At 39.1% G+C, this 21,453-nt stretch overlaps 1 long non-coding RNA gene across 4 annotated transcripts in view; it reads right to left on the bottom strand.

Moving 5' to 3' along the window:
* LOC100519216 overlaps nt 1-20,029 on the bottom strand; it is a 77,252-nt gene extending 57,223 nt beyond the window's left edge. For 2 of the 4 annotated variants that reach the window (XR_002337793.1, XR_002337791.1), the window contains exons 1-3: nt 19,167-20,029; nt 18,116-18,670; nt 17,291-17,450 (exon numbers count right to left, since the gene is read on the bottom strand). This is a non-coding gene — a long non-coding RNA (uncharacterized LOC100519216). Of the gene's footprint in view, nt 1-10,375; nt 11,225-17,290; nt 17,451-18,115; nt 18,671-19,166 lie in introns of those variants that run through there. The other 2 variants (XR_002337792.1, XR_002337790.1) reach the window with 2 other exon arrangements.

The following is a 21,453-nucleotide window of genomic DNA, read 5'->3' on the forward strand; positions in this document are numbered from 1 at the left end:
TAGAATAATGGAAGTCATCCAATCAAGACAGCAGACAGAAAAGCAAATGAAAAAACATGAAAGCAATATAAGAGATCTATGGGATAATATAAAGCAGACCAATCTATGCATAATAGGGATTTCAGAAGGAGAAAAAAAAGAAAAAGGGATTGAAAATATATTTGAAGAAATTATGGCTGAAAACTTTCAAATCTAAAGATACAGGAAACACAGAAGGCCCCAAACAAGCTGAACCCAAACAGGCCCAAACCAAGACATATAATAACAAAATGGCAAAGTTAAAGAGAGGATTCTAAAGGCAGCAAGAGAAAAACAAAGCATTAATTATAAGGGAACCCCATAAGGCTATCAGCTGATTTCTCTACAGAAACACTACAGGCCAGAAGAGAGTGACAAGATATAGTCAAAGTTCTAAAAGGGAAAAATTTGCAGCCTAGAATACTCTACCCAGCAAGAATATCATTTAAAATAGAAGGAGAAATAAATAATTTCCCCAACAAACAAAAACTAAAAGAGTACAGCAATACTAAATCCATTCTAAAAGAAAATACTGAAAGGGATTCTCTAAATAAAAGAGAAGTAAGAATAAAGAGGAGGAAATCACAATTGGAAAGCATATCTTAAATAAGCCTGTATACAGATCTAAAAGGAAAAAAAAAAAAAAACCCAAAAAACCTATTGTAAGTAAGAGTGATGATAAACACAAGAAACAGTAAAAGGACAAACATGATGAAGATGTTAAAAAAAGGACTTCAAAATCATAAAATGTGGGGAAGGAAAGTAAGAAAATCTAGACTTTTTTTAGAATGTGTTTGAGCTTATATGATTATCAGGCTAAAGCAAGCAGATATAGGAAGGGGTTAACATACTTGAAAAACAGGGCAACCGTAAATCAAAAACAAACATTATATTCACAAAAAAGAAAAAGGACACAAGCATAAAATAAAAGGAAATCCTCCAACCAATAAAAGAAAGGAACATAGGAGAAACATAGAATCAACTGGAAAACAAGGTTTAAAATGGCAACAAAGACATATTTATGAGTAGTTTCCCTAAATGTCAATGGACTGAAGGCTCCAATCAAAAAACACAGAGTGGCAGATTGGATAAAAAAAACAAGAGCCTACAATATGCTTTTTCTACAAGAGACTCACCTTAAGGCAAAGGACACATAAACTGAAAGTGAGGGGATGGGAAAAGATATTTCATGCCAATGGAAAAGACAGGAAGGCAGCAGTTACAATATTCATATTAGACAAAATAAATTTTTAAATGAAGGCCATAAAGATAAAGAACTCTATTTAATGATAAAAGGAACAATTCAAGAAGAGGTTATTACACTTATCAATGTATATGCCCCTATTATAGGAGCACCCAAATACATACAACAAATACATACATAAAAGGAGAAACTAATGAGAATACAATAATAGTAGGAGACTTTAACACCCCACTCACATCAATGGACAGATTCTCTAGACAAAAAATCAATAAGGCAACAGAGATCCTAAATGACACAATAGAAAGCTTAAGAATTACTTGACATTTTTCAGGACATTATGTCCAAAAAAAAATCAGAATACACACTTTTTTCAACTGCCCATGGAACATTCTCAAGGACTGACCACATACTGGTGCACAAAACTAACCTCAACAAACTTAAGAGTATAAAAATTATTTCAAGTATCTTTGACCACAGTGCCATGAAACTACATGGAAACTAAGCAACATGGTACTAAAAATCCAACTGGTCAATGAGGAACTCAAAACTGAAATTAAAAAATACCTTAAAACAAATTGTAATGAAAACAACCATTCAAAATCTATGGGATGCCACAAAGGCAGTACTTAGAGGGAAGTTCATGGTGATACAGGCCTTCCTCAGAAAAGAAGAAAAATCTCAAATCAACAACTTAACCCACCACCAAAAAGAATTAGAAAAACAAATAAAACCTAAAGTCAGCAGAAGGAAAGAAAGAATAAGATCAAAGAAGAAATCAATAAAATAGAGATTCAAAAAACAATAGAAAAAAATCAATAAAACCAAGAGCTGGTTCTTTTGAAAGGGTAAATAAAACTGACAAACCTCTGGCCGACTCACCAAGGAAAGAAAGAACTCAAACAAAATAAAAAATGAAAAAGGAGAAATCTTAATGGATACTACAGAAATAAAAAAAAAAAATAAGAATACTATGAACAATTATATGCCAACAAATTTGACAACCTGGAAGAAATGGATGGCTTTCTAAAGACATAGAGCCCACCAAAAATGAATTGTGATGAAACAGATCAATTGAACAGACCAATCAGTAGAAATGAAAATAAATATTTAATAAAAACACTCCTTACAAACAAAATTTCAGGACCAGATGGCTTCACAGGTGAATTCTACCAAACATACGAAGAACTTATACCTATCCTTCTTAAACTTTTCCAAAAGGCTGAAGAAGAAGGAACACTCCCAAAGACATTTTATGAAGCCACCATCACTCTAATACCAAAACTAGACAAAGACACTATCGAAAAATTATAGGCCAATATCTTTGATGAATATAGACACAAAAATTCTCAACAAAATTTTAGCCAACGGAATCCAACAACATATAAAAAAGATCATACACCACAACCAGGTGGGATTCATCCCAGGTTCACAATGATGGTTCAATGCATGAAAATTAATCAATGTCATATACTATATTTTAGCAAAAAAATAAAAAAACACATGATCATCTCAATAGATGCAGAAAAAGCATTTGACAAAGTCTAACATCCATTCATGATAAACACTCTTACCAAAGTGGGTATAGAGGGAACATACCTTAACATAATAAAAGCTATTTATGACCAACCCACAGTAAATAAAATACTCAATGGAGAAAAGCTGAAAGCCTTTCTGCTAAAATTTGGAACAAGACAAGGATGCCCACTCTCACCCTTTTATTGAACATAGTATTGGAAGCCCTAGCCACAGCAATCAGACAAAAGAAATAAAAAGTATCAAAATTGGAAGAGAAGAGGTAAAACTGTCACTCTCTGCAGATGACATGATATTATAGACAAAACTCTAAGGACTGCAACACAAAAACTACTTAAACTGATCAACAAATTCAGCAAAGGAGCAGGATACAAGATTAATATTCAGAAATAAGTTGCATTTCTGTATACAAACAATGAATTACTACAAAAGGAATATAAAAATAATATACCTTTTAAAAGTGCAGTCAAAAAAATTAAGTACCTAGGAATAAATCTGACTAAGGAGGTGAAAGACTTATATGCTTAGAACTATGAAACATTAATCAAGGCAATTAGAGAGGATTCAAAGAAATGGAAAGATATTCCATTCTCCTAGATTGGAAAAATTAATATCATTAAAATGGTCATACTACTCAAAGAAATCTACAGATTCAATGCAAACCCTATCAAATTACCCACATTTTTCACAAAACTAGAACAAACAATCCAAAAATTTATATGTAACCACAAAAGACCCAGAATTTCCAAAGCAATCCTGAGGAACAAAAACCAAGCAGAAGGCATACCTCGCCAAGACTTCAGACAATATTACAAAGCTACAGTAATCAATACAGTGTGGTACTAGTACCAAAAAAGACATACAGACCAATGGAACAGAATAGAGAACCCAGAAACCTAGGGTCAATTGATCTTCAACAAAGGAGGCAAGAACATAAAATGGGAAAAGTTTTCTCAACAAATGGTGCTGGGAAAACTAGACAGCTGCATATAAGTCAATGAAACTGGAACACACCCTCACACCATGCACAAAAATAAACTCAAAATGGCTTAAAAACTTAAACATAAGACAAGATACCATAAAACTCCTAGAAGAGAACATAGGCAAGACATTTTCTGACATCAACTGTACAAACGTTTTTGTAGGTCAATCTCCCAAGACAATAGAAATAAAAACAAAAATAAACGAAAGGGACCTAATCAAACTTAAAAGCTTTTGCACAGCAAAGGAAACCATAAAAAAAAGATAACCTACATAATGGGAGAAAATAGTTTCAAATGACGCAACTGACAAGGGCTTAATCTCTAAAATATGCAAACAACTTATATAACTCAACAGAAAAACAAAAACAAAAACAAACCCAACTGAAAATGGGCAGAAGACCTGAATACACATTTCTCCAAAGAAGATACACAGATGGCCAACAAGCACATGAAAAAATGTTCAACATCACTAATTACAAGAGAAATGAAAACCAAAACTACAATGAGGTACCACATCACACCAGTCAGAATAGCCATCATTAATAAGTCAAAAAATAACAAATTCTGGAGAGGGTGTGGAGAAAAGGGAACCCTCCTGTGCCATTGGTGGGAATGTAAATTGGTACCATCACTGTGGAAAACAGTGTGGAGGTACCTCAGAAAACTAAATATAGAAGTACCATATGACCCAGAAATCCCACTCTTGGACATATATCTGGAGAAAACTTCCATTGAAAAAGATACATGTACCCCTATGTTGGTTGCAGCCCTATTCACAATAGCCAAAACATGGAAACAACCTAAATGTCCATCAACAGATGAATGGATTAAGAAGATGTGGTACATATCCACAATGGAATACTACTCAGCCATAAAAAGAACAAAGTAATGCCATTTGTGGCAACATGAATGGAACAAGAGACTCTCATACTAAGTGAAGTCAGTCAGAAAGACAAATACCATATAATATCACTTATATCTGAAATGTGACATATGGCACAAATGAACCTTTCTACAGAAAAGAAACTCATGCACTTGGAGAACAGACTTGTGGTTGTCAAGGGGGAGGGAGTGTGATGGTCTGGGAGTCTGCTGACAGCAGATGCAAACTATTGCATTTGGAATGGATAAGCAATGAGATCCTGCTATACAGCACAGGGAACTCTATCTAGTCATTTGTGATGGAACATGATAGAGGATAATGTGAGAAAAAGAATATATGTATATGTGTATGACTAGGTCACTTTGCTGTACAGCAGAAACAGAACACTGTAAACCAACCATAATGGAAAAAATAAAATCATTTAAAAATTTAAAAAATAGGGAGTTCCCATCATGGCTCAGTGGTTAACAAACCTGACTAGGAACCATGAGGTTGCGGGTTCAATCTCTGGCCTTGCTCAGTGGGTTAAGGATCTGGTGTTGCTGTGAGCTGTGTTGTAGGTCACAGATGTGTCTTGGATCTGGTGTTTCTGTGGCTCTGGCATAGGCCTGTGGCTACAGCTCCAATTAGACCCCTAGCCTGGGAACTTCCATATGCCGCAGGTATGGCCCTAGAGAAGACAAAAAATTTTTTTAAATAAATTAAAAAAAAAGTTTCATGGAAAGCAAGCCACAGGTACCCCTGCAGCAGTCTATAGGCTAAGAGAGCTAACAGCAGATAGGCCTGGAAATATTGAATGGGTAACACAGATAGGAAAGACATACTACTAACTCTGCTCCATCATCCCCTCTTCTCCCACAAAACACACAAAAAGCTACCTATCACAGTTCATCCTAGGCTGACCAAATCATTTCAATTAGTTACAGAAAGCATCTAGCTAACTGTGATCTATTCCTAGCATATGATTTCACCATTCTTTCTACCACAATTCCTATGACTGGCTAATTGGATCCAACCACTCAGAAAAAGCTAGGAAGGATACAAGGGAAGAAACTGAGCTGCCGCCAATCCCAATAAGAGTACCATCCCCTTCCTTGGAAACAATGGCTGCACTGGCTTGAGGTCATTCTTGCTTGAAAGTCTTCTCAGTGAAAACTAATGTAGTAAGACAAAGGTGTGCAGCAGGACAGACATGTGTACTATGCCAGGTATCAGTTCCCAGTAAAGGCAGTGAATAGGAGAGTCCTTTCCTCTAGGGCTTGGGCTCTGGTTGCCCAAAAGCTCAATGCCAATGACATATAGCTTTGGGCTGGAGCTAACTCTGCATTGAAACTTGGGAAGAAATTCAAAGAGATATCTGGTACCCACACTGAAGATAAATTTTAGGTTTGGCCATGACATCAATTTACACAAAGTTTTTACAGCCAGTAAGCTAGAGGTCCTCATTCTGGTTCAACAATACTGGTTAACATAGCAGTTCTCCCTTGAAATGATTGCACCAGACATCTCAGGTAAATGAGAATACCCTTAATAATTGACTTTTCTCAAGAAAAGACTCAACTATATATATTTGGCTGTTTGCCAAGTCACCAAATTAGTCAATAGGTGCATATATAGAAGACAGATCCTAACTGTGAAGATACATACTTCATTCCAGAACAACTGAAGACAGGAAATCATGGTACCAAGTAAAACCAGGCAAATTTCAGAACCTGGATAGCTTATGCAAAGGCTAAGTTTAAACGTGATAACAGAGGCCCTACTGGAGTTATGAAAGAAAATATACATGGGGATGGGGGTACTTTAGACTTATGAAATCTCTATTAGCCTGAACAGGGTTAGATGTAGCTGCCACTTAACTGCAGCTATCAGAGAAATGACCCATTCCCTCAAACCCTGAGACACTTCTTGGTCCCTGCCATTCCTGTCCTAAGCATAGCCTCCAATCCTATCTATATATGCTTCCCCTGGGGCCGAACTGAACAGAATAGGCACTAGTACTTGTAACATCAAGGATGTTTAAAAAGGTCCTATCCTATAACACCCATATTAAGGGTTTTGGTAAAGTGTAGAGCCATTCCTAACTATCCCAGCTAACTGGACATGAGGACCACATGCACACCAATGGCTGCCTGAGGAATACAGTGGGAGTTGCTATTTGCGACTAACCAGACTAGCACTGGGAGCCACTAAATGTCTCCTCAAAATCCTTATTAGGCTCAGAAAGAGAATTCACTATATAATCTCCAAAGTTCAAATTGATGACGTAACCTCAGTGATCTGTGATACAATTACTGTATATGCAGCAGCAGTGGTCTAAAACCATTTGTCCTTAATACTATATTATATCTGGGAAGGAAGGACCATGTGCTATTAAATGGGGAAAATAACCATATCCTAGACAACTCCCAAAACACATGGGATTCAATGAGATATATCCATAAGGAAGTGGCTAAACTAAAGGGATTTCACATGGTCCTGGTTCTCCATACCTTGTATAAAGTGGGAATTTGTATTAAAGAAGTTTATTATTTGTAAAATCAATATTTCTATTTTTCAGTGATGACTTATATGAAAACACTGACGGCATCATATTGGTCTGGAGTCAAACCTGTTGGTCTAGACAACAGTTAACTAAGGGGTAGATAGTGGTGGGTCATGACTTGCAATGTAAAAAGTTCTGTGGCTGGAAAGAAATATTATTTGTGGCCCTGAGCTGGAGACTTCCTATATTCTTCGTTCAATGTGAAAGTCTGTATTCAAAACATGAACTTTAGGTCCAGTAACAAGGCAGCTAGAGTACAGGTTTATTGGTTTACCTATCAATGACATTGCCCTCTAAACTGATAAAGAGAAACACAGATTGAGAGGACTCAGTGTTCCTCTGCTCTGGTGGGACTCCGATCCTGCTCCAGTCCCATAAGTGCACGAATTCAGTGCACATCTCAGGGAGAGAAAAGAAAAGGCACTGGGAAGCAGCACCTGCTCTACTACCTTAAGGCTCTAACTAGTTGAGTAATAGCCTTCATCTGAGATAAGCTAATTCTTGCTACCATCAGAGTTAAATTCTGACATTTATCTACACCCCCGAGCTTCTGGGGAGCATGGGCTCTAACACAATCAACCCTTGCCACCTTCACATGAATCCTGGCATTCATCAAGTAACTGTCAAGCATCCTTAAGAGACCCTAGAAATAGCTGTCAGAGTTTGTTCACTCCTACCCCAAGCCTAGCCTATAGGGATTGCTTTAAATCCTCACTGTTAAGCCCTCATTAGAGTACTCAAGAGGATGTGCCTCACCAAATCCTAACAACCTCTGACTTCTGAAAAGCCTACCAGTTTATCTTCCAAATGAAGTGTAGGAGTAGTGTACTTCCATTTCCAATACCCTTCAAAAGAACTAAAGATAAGTAAAACAGACTCATCCTTGACCAGAAAGAATGTGTTCTGACTCTTCAGGAACAGGCTGGGAAGGGATATTTTCTTTTTGAGCATCTTGCCTACTCCAAGGGATCAACCTGACATGGGAAAAAAAGATGATGTGATATACTTTTTTTTTGGGGGGGGTAGTTAAAATATTATCCATCAACTGCTTAGAACTTGACATAAATAGTTTAGGGCACTCTATATGCTACCCCAGAAAGAAACCTTCCTGTACACCATTTGCATAAATGGTGTGTACACCATTTATGCTTCTTGAATTTCATGTCCCCAAACTGGTTAAAGCTAGAGAAAAATTAAACATCATAGAACGTGTCACAAACTGAATCCTGAACTAGGCACATCTCTGCATTTTACGAGGCTTTCTGAAATTGTGGAATGTGTACCTTGGAAGCCTCTAATAAAATATAACATCTTGGACTGGTTAAAGGTCACAAATATGCAACTCTGGCAATCTGTTCCCAAGGAGTGCTTTTGTGGGTCCCATGTCTGGGTAAAGTTGTAAGCTAAAGACAGAATTTTTTTCTTAAGGATATCAACATCCATGTATTTTTAATGTTTTGAAAAAGCACAATATTTTGAAAAACTGTTGTGCACTAGTAATGCATTTTCCAGATTTCCCATTTCTGCTAACAGTAGCTTAGGTTGTTCACATCAGTCCTACTGCTGAAAACAACTAAAAACCTGGATAAAATATATTTGAAGTAATCTTTTTAAAAGCATCAAAGAGTTGATAAAATAGTAAGGAATTCTCAGGCAAAAGTAAAGTGCAGCCAAGAATCTAGAGAAGTCAACATGCCTGGAGATAATCCCAGAAAATAAGAATCTCCTTACGGATGGCCTTTCAGGGTGCAAAAGGGGACAGAAAACAAAATTCTGGGTCTATGCAAGTTGGGGAGTCGGATAGGAGATCCTTTGCTACAACAATATCAGTTCCAGGATCTCCGAGTGAAGGTGAACAAGAATTAGAATAATCTGAAGAGAATTAAAACAGAATAACAATCCCTTGAGTTATCCAGGAAATAGCAAACTTTGAAGAGCTGGTCCCAGACTGGCTGTGCCCAGAGGTGCCTGGTAGAAGCAAATCCAAATACTCCTTGGAGCAAGGTATTTTCATTACAGACCTCACAATTATTCCTACAAAAAAAGCTTTCAAAGGCAATGCTAACACAGAGCCAAACAGGCCCAACATATAGGAAAAAGAAGTACTGAATAAAACAGACAACAAATTTCAGATGACAAATAGGTCATCAGAAACTCGAAGTGTAGCTCTTAGGACCTGTGCATTAATAGGCCCCCGGGTTATTATGATACATGCTAAAGTTTGAGAAGACACTGCTTTGCACTTTAATCACATAAATATGCATCCTACAGAAAATGTTTAAGTGCATTAAGTCTGGGGAAGGGCCCCAGAATTTGCATTTCTAACAAATTCCCAGATGATCCTGATGCCAGGCCATACTTTAACTGCTAGTTTAAAAAAAGGAATTATTATACAGGTCAAGAGAGTGGTCACATGTGGGAGGGAGAAGGGCTGAAATTTGGAAGCAACATGCAGAAACTTCCTGGAATGCAAGCAATTTTCTACCTCTTGATCTCAGTGATGATTACACAAGCGTAATCATCAAATGATATGTTTATATTTGAATGCACAGTGAGATCACTGGCTGTCCTTCCATTCAGTCATGTAGGTCAAATGCCACTGAATGTATCTTACCCACCACCACCATCCTGCCACCCTTATTTAAAATCAATTCCCAAAGTAGAAAGGGTAAAAAGTTATTAAAGTTGTAAGATATAACTTCAACTTTAGTTCCCAATGTAATTAACCCTCAAAATTAGCTTTCAAAGTTAAAAAAAATATCTACATTTCTGAAAGCTCCATTTAAAAAGTTGTTTAAAATTCAGAGATTTGGAGCTCCTGTCGTGGCTCAGCAGAAACGAATCCGACTAGTAACCATGAGATGGGGGGTTCGATCCCTCGCCTCGCTTAGTGGGTGAAGGATCTGACGTTGCCATGAGCTGTGGTGTAGGTCGCAGATGCGGCTTGGATCCTGTGTTGCTGTGGCTGTGGCAGAGGCCTGTGGCTACAGTTACAATTAGACCCCTAGTCTGGGAACCTCCATATGCTGTGGGTGCGGCCCTAAAAGGACAAAAGACAAAAGACGAAAAAAAAAAAAAAAAAACCTCAGAGATTTGATGCTATCTCTATTTACAGCCTTAATTCTTCATTCCCAATGTAAAAATACCTGCAAAACTGCAAAACAACTAACACTTTTAACGAAAACATGTACCATATAAAAACTTAAAGCTTTTTTTTTTTTTTTTTTCCCCTAAGTTAAAAGAAAGGGGGAGGTTCCTACTCCCAAGAGGTAAAGACGCAAATACCATCACTTTCTGCCTCTGTGAGAATGTCAGGGTCATATATAAATGAGTTCCACTTGAGAGCCATATAAGGCATCTGGGTCACCCAGTCAGGTATAAAAAGGATATTACTGATTTTCTCAGGCTAGGTGAAAAGCCTCCCATCCATAGTTACAAACTATATTTTGTTGGAATAATCACTTGGCCTGAAAACCAATCACAAGTCCTCAAAGCGCCCTACTCTTGCAAAGAAGTCAGGGTCTCTGCTACAGATTCATCCAAAGTTACGGCTATACCTTCTGACTGTCCTACTCTCCTAAGCATCCTCTAGGTCACAAGAACTATTTTGGAAGGTTGTGGGATTTTCTAGTCATTTGTGAATCTTATGATGCTTCATGTTAGCTGCCAATGTCCTTGTCACTTTCAAAGTTCTTTATACATATCATTCACATTTCCTCATAAAATGACACTAATAATTTGTCAGCCTCAATTTTTTTTCTGTATGGCAAGTGGCTTCTGAGTCATCTTCAGTTTAGAAACTGAAAGTATTCAAGTATTTTGTACAGAAAATACTAGACAATGAAGTAGCAATCTTCCTGTAAGCTGTTTTTTCCACATTTCCACTATTACCAGGTTATCTGTGTCACGTGAAGTTTTCATCCAGTATTTGATCACATCTGTGTAATTCATACTCCAGTGACTCGTAGTGAGTCCAAGGCATCACTGCACATTTTCTGAATCCTTTTTCTTAGCACGTCCTCTTTTAGTTTTCTGCACATCTCTGTTTGGTACATAACCTAAAAGCAAGATGTTATTTAAAAGCCTTTTTTCACATATACACAACTCCCACTCCCATATACCCTCCTGCAGGTTGAAATATTTATTTCCTCTGTGTCTTAATCACTTAAACAATGATTGAGGTAACACTGGTTTATAATATAATGTAGGTTTCATGTGTACAAAATTGTATTTCAGCTTCTGTATAGACTACAGCTTGCTCACCATGAAAAGTTAATTCCCACCTGGCACCATACAGTTGACCTCTTTTACCCATTTCACCATTCCTCCCTTCCCCACCTCTCTTGTAACCACTCCTCTGTTCTCTGTATCTACATGTTTGTTTTTCTTCAGTGTGGTTCATTTGTTTGTGGGTTTTGTTTGTTTTCTTGTTTTTATGTGTCTTTGACCACTGTCGTCGTGGTTAAAAGAACTCTAGAAACAGACTGCATGGGTTCAAGTCCCAATGCCACCACTAGCTATCAGTGTGACCTTGAAAACACTATTAAGTGGGAATGTAAACTGGTACAGCCACCATGGAGAACAGTTTGGAGATACCTTAGAAATCTATACATAGAACTTCCATATGACCCCGCAATCCCACTCTTGGGCATCTATCCGGACAAAACTCTACTTAAAAGAGACACATGCATCCTCATGTTCATTGCAGCACTATTCACAATAGCCAAGACATGGAAACAACCCAAATGCCCATCAACAGATGATCAGATTAGGAAGATGTGGTATATATACACAATGGAATACTACTCAGCCATCAAAAAGAATGACATAATGCCATTTATAGCAACATGGATGGAACTAGAGACTCTCATGCTGAGTGAAATGAGCCAGAAAGACAAAGACAAATACCATATGATATCACTTATAACTGGAATCTAATATCCAGCACAAATGAACATCTCCTCAGAAAAGAAAATCATGAACTTGGAGAAAAGAGTTGTGACCCCCCCCCGGGGGGAGAGGGAGGGAGTGGGAGGGATCAGGAGCTTGGGGTTATCGGATACAACTTGGAATGGATTCACAGTGAGATCCTGCTGAGTAGCATTGAGAACTATGTCTAGATACTTATATTGCAACAGAACAAAGGGTGGGAAAAAAAATGTATACATGTAAGGATAACTTGATCCCCTTGCTATACAATGGGAAAATTAAAAAAAAAAAAAGAAAACACTATTAAACCTCCTTGTTCCTCATTTTACTAATGTGTAATATGTGGAAAGTAATAGCTGGCATTATAGTTATGAAGTTATAATTATGAAATTTATCTGTATGAGGATTCAGTGTGTTAATTAATGTAAAACTCTTAGAGTAATTCCTGAGATACAATAAACTTATACAAGTCTTAGCCATTATTTATTGTATCTAGAGCCATATAAACCCCATAACTGTTGAGATTATACATGCTTCTAGTCTTATGATTTCTGTGCTGTTTTTGCTAGACGAATCAAACTATCTCAATCACTTAATAGGAATATGTCACATACACAGCTTTGAAGCTCATCAAGAGGCATGAGTTATTTATCCTGAACAGCTAAGGATACTGATAAGAGAAATTGAGAAAATGATAGAGCCTTCCTTATTACACAAAATAAAGAGCACTGCCTTGAGGCTATGTACAGCATAACCATGGATGCTGGCCATAGAGGTCAGAAACACTCCTGGCTCCCACAATACCTGAAACAAAATATACAAGACCAGACATCCCACCCACAGCAAAGTAAATTAAATGTATCCTCAGACATCTGAGAGCAAAGTTACATATGCAGGTGCATGCACACATACTGTTTACCCAAGACAGTCAGTATTCTTGCAGAAAGCTTATCACTGTTTTCAGTCTTTTTCCTCACCCACAGAGACTAAACTCATTTTTCTTATTCTCAAGTTTAGGGAAGATTTCACAAGAACCCCTTTTGCCTTAGTAAGAAACATGTTTCCCACATGACTTCTTACTACCTCAAAGAAGTTTTTTTTTTTTTTCTTTCTTTCTTTCTTTTTGTTTTTTTTTTTTTTTAGGGCCACACCTGTAGCATATGGAGGTTACCAGGCTAGGGGTCCAATCAGAGCTGTAGCTGACGGCCTACACTACAGCAACTCAGGATCCGAGCCGTGTCTGAGATCTTCACCACAGCTCACGGCAACACCGGATCCTTAACCGACTGAGGGAGGCCAGAGATTGAACCCACATCCTCAAGGATGCTAGTCAGGTTCGTTAACTGCTGAACCATGATGGGAACTCCCTCTCAAGAACTATTTTTGTTTAGAGTCAACATGTATCAGTATTTCAGAAATTTGGCTTCTGTGAAAGATGGAGAGATGTAGAAAGAGCAAGCTCTCACCTTAACAACCAGAAAAACTACAAAATAACCTTTCTTGAACTCATCAGAGAGCTGAGGTTAGGATGACCAAGTGGACTTTTCTGGGTTTAGTACTAAAAGGTCTCAGGTCCTGGGAAACTCCTCAGTCTCAGACAATCTGGGATGGTTGGTCGCCCCAGCTAGTGCTGAAGACTAATCCAGTAGCCTGAAATTCAGGGAAAGACTGACCCCCACTAAGGACCAATAGGATGTGGGCACAGAAGAATAGACATTAAACACAACACAAGGTGAGAAGAATTCAGCTAAAATTGTTAATAGATTGCTAAAGGCCAAATGTAGACTAGCTTGAGAATCTAGAACCCCTGGGAGCTTCAGCCAAAAAGTGAGTTTGCTAGAATTTCAGTCTCTTCTCTACCGGGTCCTGATGAGAAAGATTTAGGGCAAAACCAGAGACCAGAGAGTCTCTCTTGGAAGTGAAGGCCTGTTGGAGGAAGAGTAAGCTCCCACTGCGGGGAAGGCACAAGTACTTCCCAGACACTCCTCTACCTATAAATGACAGCTTTAAGCCACTGGGGAAGAAGGGACAGCAAACTCTATTTCCTCCAGGGTGTGTATGAAGCACCTTTGATACTGAGTAAGAGCAGAAGAAGGGGAGGACAAATAACTCCTACCTCTGGGTAAGCAACAACAGGAAACGGTCTTAGCCCAGGACCCCATGCCAATAAAATTAGAGGGCTCCTGCACTGGCAGAGGGTCAGGAGACTCTTGTCTTCTCAAGACCTATCAAAGACACAAGGCAGAAATGTTCTCTGCCACAGAGAGACTAAAGGTCTGAGAAAGCCCCCTCTTTCAAGGCCCAAGAAGACAAGGCTTGCCTAAGAAAGGCTGGACCAGAAGGACCAAGAGATCTCTGGCCCCCACTCCCAAGCTAGCAAGCACCAGGCAACCAGCAAAGGTAAAAGCAAAAACATGGAGAGAGATCCCTTTGAGACGAATGTTCACGGGAAAGGCTAGAAGCTGAGAGTGAAACAGGAACATTGAGGAAATCCCTCTGATTATCCAGGCAACAACACCCTAAGCATAAAATAACCCTAGAGAAAATAAAAAGTAGTCATATACTGAAGGTGGAACAATAAAATCCAAATCCAACTTAACTACCAGTTAGATCAATTCAACACATTCAACACACCACATTACTGACCTAGCAGAAGAAACCTGCTTATTTTGAGGCATACATTCTCTTTACCACAATCTTTACTTTCCTACACAAGATGCCTGGCATATGAGACATAGGAAAAACAAAACAAAACAATGTCAAGAGTGAAAGCAATTCACAGACAGACTCAGAGAGAACCTAAGTGTTAGACCAATGAGAGAGGAAATTTAAAATAACTTTACTATATTAATCATACATACTTAAAGTTCTAGTGGAAAACATGACCTGAACAGATAGGAAATTTCAGCAGGGCTTTAGAATTTTAGAAGAAGAGAATAGCAGAAGAAATATTTGAAGAAAGAAAGGCTGAATCTTCCCCCAATAACAAAATATACCAAACCACAGATCCTGGGATATCAAAGATTTTCACGCAGGATAAATATAAAAAAATACATACCCTGACACATCATAGTCAAACTGCTGAAAAATCAAAGTTAAAAAGAAAATATTAAAGGTGGCCATAGAAAAAAGATACATTACTGAGGAACAAAACTAAGAATTACACTGGGGGACTTAGAAACCATGCAACCCAGAATGCAATGGCCTGACATCTTTAAAACACTGAAGGAAAAAATACTATTAACTGAGAATACCATGCCCAGTAAAAATGAATGTCAGATATGAAGAAAATATCAACAGATAACAAAGGTTAAAAAAACTTTCCTCCAACAGAAAGACTATGACACCAAACAAAACTTGCAACTACACACACAAAAAAGGGAAGATATCCCAAAATAGTTATAATAAGTTACATAATAGTTATAATTATTAATTGTATTAAAGCAAAACATTAAAGATATACTTTTTTCTTTTTTGGATCACTTTGAAAAAACCACTAAAGTAGCAGTTCTCAACCAGAGGCATTTTGCCCCTGAGGAGACATTTGGCAATGTCAGGATATGTTTGTCACCATATGGGTAGGGTCAGGGAAGGGAGTACCGTGCTACTGGCATCAGCAAGTAGTGGCCAGGAATGCTGCTAAACATCCTACATCCTAAAAGGGCAAGTGTCACACAACCAAGGATTATTCAGCCCACAATGTCAATAATATCAGAATGCTCTAGCCTGACTAATAAGAGAGAGAAGGCACAAATTACCAATGTGTGGAATGAAAAAGGGGACATCACTACAGGTCCCAGGACATTAAAAGGATAAGACAGTATCATAAACAATACAATCCCATAAATTAAAAAAAGATGAAATAAAGTCCTTACAAGGCAGAAACTACCAAAGCTCAATTAAGCACATAATCTGAATAATCCTATGTCCACTGAAAATACTGAATTTTTAGTTAAAAATTTATAACAAAGAAAATTATAGGTCAAGATACCTTCACTGCCAAAAGTCAAACATCAGGATAAGAACAAGCTAACTCTTCTTAGTATACATCTATCTGATAGACATCTAACTTAGTTCTCTTACATACACCTTTGGAGCTGCTTTCCAGGGAATGAGAACCTCTAGAAAGAATGGGTTAAGACCAGCATCTCATACACATCTGTTGAGAGCTAACATCTTCACTCACACCACACTGCTTTTAAGAGCCATTCATACATTGACTAGAGTCTGCCTGTTGTACATTTTATAACCAGAGGAAGCTGCTCAAGTGAGAGCTTAATTTACAGATTACTTTCCATTCTTATCTACGCTTCAGACTATAGCACCAGGAAATTCTTAAATGAAGCCAGTTACTTTTTAAGGTGGTGTGACTGACCAAAAGAAGTTAGGCCATGGCTGCTGTAATCTCACAACTTATTAACAATATAACGACTTGGAGCCAAGGTTGGTGAGGTGGCCATCCTCCCTTGCTTATTTCTTCCTTACCTTCTCTGCAGTCTCTCAATATGTTCCTCTCTGCCAATCTGAACAATTAAACAGCCAAAGTAGCATAAATAGCTCCACCATCACCTGAATTGATTCTACTGGCAACAGCTGATAGAAATTTGAGCCTTTCTTTCCTGTAAATGTGACTATAATTCTGCAATTCTAGACCACTTGTGGTTAGGCTCAACTTCTTTAAATGTTAGGGCCTTTAGTTACAGGGTTAGTAAGGTGGGTGATAAGAGCAATGGTGGGTAAGGGTACTATTACTCTCTGGAAGGTGAAGGGTAATGTGAGTTTTTGAGGAGAGGCAACATTTTCTAAACTTTTAAAATAAGCAGTTTCTAACACTCCAAATCTTTAGGCTAGAAACATAATGTGAGCACATATAAAATTTAAAAATCTACAATAGTCATATTAAAAAGTAAAAATGAACACATGAATTTTAATGCTTAATATATCAAAAATATTTCAACGCACAGTTAATTTTCAAAAATAGAACATTTTACGCTAAAAAGTAAGTCTCTGAAATCTGGTGTGTACATTTAGAACATGTATTTCAGACAGCCACACTTCAAGTGCTCAATGGCCCCTTGTAGTTTGTGGCTACACAACGGAACAGGACAGATTTAGAACCTCCTTCTCCAAGTCTCTTACTTCCTCTGAATCATGTCAAACAATGCAGCCTCTGTTCTCTGCATCCCCCCACTCACCTGCATCAGCCCTTCCAGGGCACCTGTAAAAGCTGTCCCAGAACACCCATTAATACAGGATTAGCTGATTCCTCATCTTCCTCTCGTCTTAGGCAAGGAGCCAAACATTGCTGCCTTCAGAGGCTTGGCACATTCACATTCTGCACATCCTTCAAAAGCCCTAAAAATACAAGGAGGAGGAGGGAGTGAGCACTGGATCACAAAGTTCTCAAGATTCCAACAACTCTGACTTTAGTCAATAGAATCATTCCTCCTCTGTCTCTTGACATCTTAGTAGCTACTGAGAGGGCTAGAAAACAACTCATAATTATATTTTTATATAACTGAATGTCATCAAAGAAAGCCTTTTGGAAAAGAGGAGAGTTGGTGTATAATTTGCCAAGCCCAGTGAAAAATGAAAATATGAGGCCCTTTGTTCAAAAATTAAGAACTTTAGGATTTCAGGTGTTCCCGTTGTGGCTCATCAGAACCGAACCCAACTAGTATCCATGAGGATGTGGGCTCAATCCCTGGCCTTGCTCAGTGGGTTAAAGATCCGGCATTGCCATGAGCTGTGCTGTAGGAAGCAGATGAGGCTTGGCTCTGGCGTTGCTATGGAGGCCGGTGGCTATGGCACAGTTCTGATTGACCTGTAGCCTGGGAACTTCCATATGTCTCACCTGCAGCCTTAAGGGAAAAAAACAAAAAACAAAAAAACTTTACGATTTCTACCACAGAGCATTAAAACAAGCACAGGGGTGCTCTGAGCAAGGTGTCCTTCTGAGAGTGGAGCCCTGTGACTGCACCAGGTAGCCCTCTATGAAGCTGGTCCTGGTTGGAACTTACGTTTTTCCAGGAAGCTGGGAAGTGGTGCGATTTTCTGGACCACCTTTGAGGAACGGGACCTTAAAGGAGACTCCAAAATCACATCGGCTGTAATGAGAAAACTTTGAGCTGGTGAGAAGCCCAGGTTAAGAGGTAGTGAGGGGATGAAGTAGGTAGGTAAGACACCTGCCTCTGTTGATTAAACCACTGATTAATCAGTGTCACTCACATCCCAGGTGTTCCGAAGGTCAAGCTTTTGTGGTCTCTAGCTGGGCAACAACAGACGGACACCAAGAAAGGCAACTGGCCGGCCTGAGCAGGAATCCCTTCAAAGCTCCTTCATAGTCAACCTTCCGCCTCTCCAAGCCAGACACAGGTGGTGACAATGAGAGCAGAGCTTCAGAAGCTACTGCTGTGGGAGTCTGAGCTGTGACATGGTCTGCAGCCAACGACCCTGCTCCAGCGGTCCAGGCTGAGGCAGAATGGGGAGGGAACTTTCTTACCCACTCCCAGCAGCGGCTCTTTCCAGCGGGCAGTGTCTGCAGGTCTTCTTTTCCCAGACCAGGGGCACCAGACCTGAAGGTTTAAGAGATTAGAGCAGGGCCTTAGGCTACCTGGACCAGAGGCAACACCCAGTCCCCAAGCAATCAACCTAAACCACATCTACCATCTCCGAAGCCCCCTGCGGCGTCGCAGAGGGCAGCTGAGGCCTCGGTGACTCTGAGCCTCAGAGACGCGTCTCCCCCAACTGGCGTCTGGGCCAGCAACTACCGAAGGCTTCCACCAGCGGCCGTTCAACCGCAATTGGAGCCTGAAGTGCGCGCGGAGGCTGGGCAAGCGGTTTCACAGGCTAAAGGCCCCGCTCCCCCGCGCGAGCGCGCCCTCGCCGACACCCCACCCCTCCACGGAGCTGTCGGAGCGTGGGGGATTCTGGCTGTGCTGTTGGCCGCCGTCTATTTTTCATCCATTCTCGGTCTGGCCGCAGCGCGTCATCTGCAGCCCAGCAAGGGGCTTGGCACACAGTGAGGACTCATGCTCATGCATTAGATAAATTTGTAAGAGATCCGCATACCTTCCCACGTGAGGGCCAGAAGCCCTCAACAAGCAAGAAGCCTCCCCAGGCCTCAATGAAGCGCCTTCCAATCCATTTAGCAACCGCCAGGCTCTCAGCTCCTCTCTTCCTGGATCACAATTTGCTCATCTCCCTGCTGGGAGCTCACATCACAGATTTCCTAGACAACTAAATTTTAAGCGGCACTTTATTTAAAAATTGTATGACAAAACTAAGATCCTTGCTAAGTCAATGCCTATGCTAATTTAGTTCTAAATTTAAAGGAATGTCACATCTCCTTTACACGTTAGCAGTTTACCTCTTGTTCATCTTTGCAGTAACTGCAGTGGTACATCAAAACCTTTTTCAAACAAATATGTAGTTGGAGATGCTATTAAAAGAATTATATCTTCTTTCCAAACAAGTGGATATAAAAGTTTGAACTGTAGATAGAAAAACCTAAATCACACTGATACAAATTATACAATGGTTTATAAATAGGCATCTTATCTACCTATGTTATTCTGCAAATTTTGGCTGATATTTTTACATAATCACATGTGTATGAATGATACAGATCTTTAAATCTAATCATCATACTCAAAGTATATTTCCAAATATGTCTTTAAGCCCATCTTTATTTAACTCATGCAAAGAAGGTGGTAACTGAGATTAATATACATTTGTTGATAAATTTCACTACAATTTCCAAGGTTGATCTTATTTTCTTGCAGTTCAAGAAGGACTTTAACTTTCAATCTTCCACTTTTTTGATTAGCATTCCAGTCATTTCAAATAGTGAACAAAATTTTTTATTTTTTATTTATTTTTTTTTCATTTTTTCATTTTTTTTATTACTCAAATGAATTTATCACATCTGTAGTTGTACAATGATCATAACAATCTGATTTCACAGGATTTCCATCCCATAGCCCAGGCACATCCCCCCACCCCCCAAACTGTCTCCTCCAGAGACCATAAGTTTTTCAATGTCTGTGAGTCAGCATCTGTTCTGCAAAGAAGTTCCGTCTGTCCTTTTTTCAGATTCCACATGTCAGTGAAAGCATTGGATGTTGGTGTCTCATTGTATGGGTGACTTCACTTAGCATGATAGTTTCTAGGTCCATCCATGTTGCTAAAAATGCTGGTATTTCATTCTTTTTAATGGCTGAGTAATATTCCATTGTGTATATGTACCACCTCTTCTTGATCCACTCCTCTGTTGATGGACATTTAAGTTGTTTCCATGTCTTGGCTATTGTAAATAGTGCTGCAATGAACATTAGAGTACGTGTCTTTGCGAGTCGCGGTTTTCTCTGGATAGATGCCCAGGAGTGGGATTGCTGGATCAAACGGTAGTTCTATGTTTGGTTTTCTGAGGAATCTCCATACTGCTTTCCACAGAGGTTGCACCAATTTACAATCCCACCAACAGTGTACTAGTGTTGCTTTTTCTCCACACCCTCTCCAGCACTTCTTGTTTGTAGACTTTTGGATGATGGCTATTCTGGCTGGTGTAAAGTGGAACCTCATCGTGGTTTTGATTTGCATTTCTCTAATAATGAGTGACGCTGAACATCTTTTCATGTGTTTCTCGGCCATCTGTGTGTCTTCTTTGGAGAATTGTCTCTTCAGATCTTCTGCCCATTTTGGATGGGGTTGTCTGTTTTTTGGGTATGGAGCTGCAGAAGTTGTTTATAAATTTTGGAGATTAATCCCTTGCCCGTCGATTCACTTGCAAAGAAGCGAATTTGCAATTTCATTGTCTGATTCTGTGGGTTGTCTTTTTGTGTTGTTTAGGGTTTCCTTTGCTGTGCAGAAACTTTGAAGTTTGAGTAGGTCCCATTTGTTTATTTTTCTTTTTATTGTCAATACTCTGATAGGTGGATTTGAGAAGATGTTGCTGTCGTTTATGTCAGAGAGTGTTTGGCCTATGCTTTCCTCTAGGAGTTTGATAGTGTCTAGTCTTATATCGAGGTCGTTAATCCATTTGGAGTTTATTTTTGTGTATGGTGTTAGGGAGTGTTCTAATTTCATTCTTTTACATGTGGCTGTCCAGTTTTCCCAGCACCATTTACTGAACAGGCTGTCCTTTCTCCATTGTATAGTCTTGCCTCCGTTGTCATAGATGAGTTGGCTGTAAGTGCATGGGTTTAATTCTGGGCTTTCTATCCTGTTCCACTGATCTATATGTCTGTCTTTGTGCCAGTACCATGCAGTTTTGACGACTGTTGCTTTGTAGTATAGTCTGAAGTCTGGGAGCCTGATTCCTCCAGCTCCATTTTTCTTTTTCAGGATGTCTTTGGCT

This window comes from Sus scrofa, chromosome 13 (genome assembly GCF_000003025.6).
Source record: "Sus scrofa isolate TJ Tabasco breed Duroc chromosome 13, Sscrofa11.1, whole genome shotgun sequence".
Classification (NCBI taxonomy): domain Eukaryota; kingdom Metazoa; phylum Chordata; class Mammalia; order Artiodactyla; family Suidae; genus Sus; species Sus scrofa.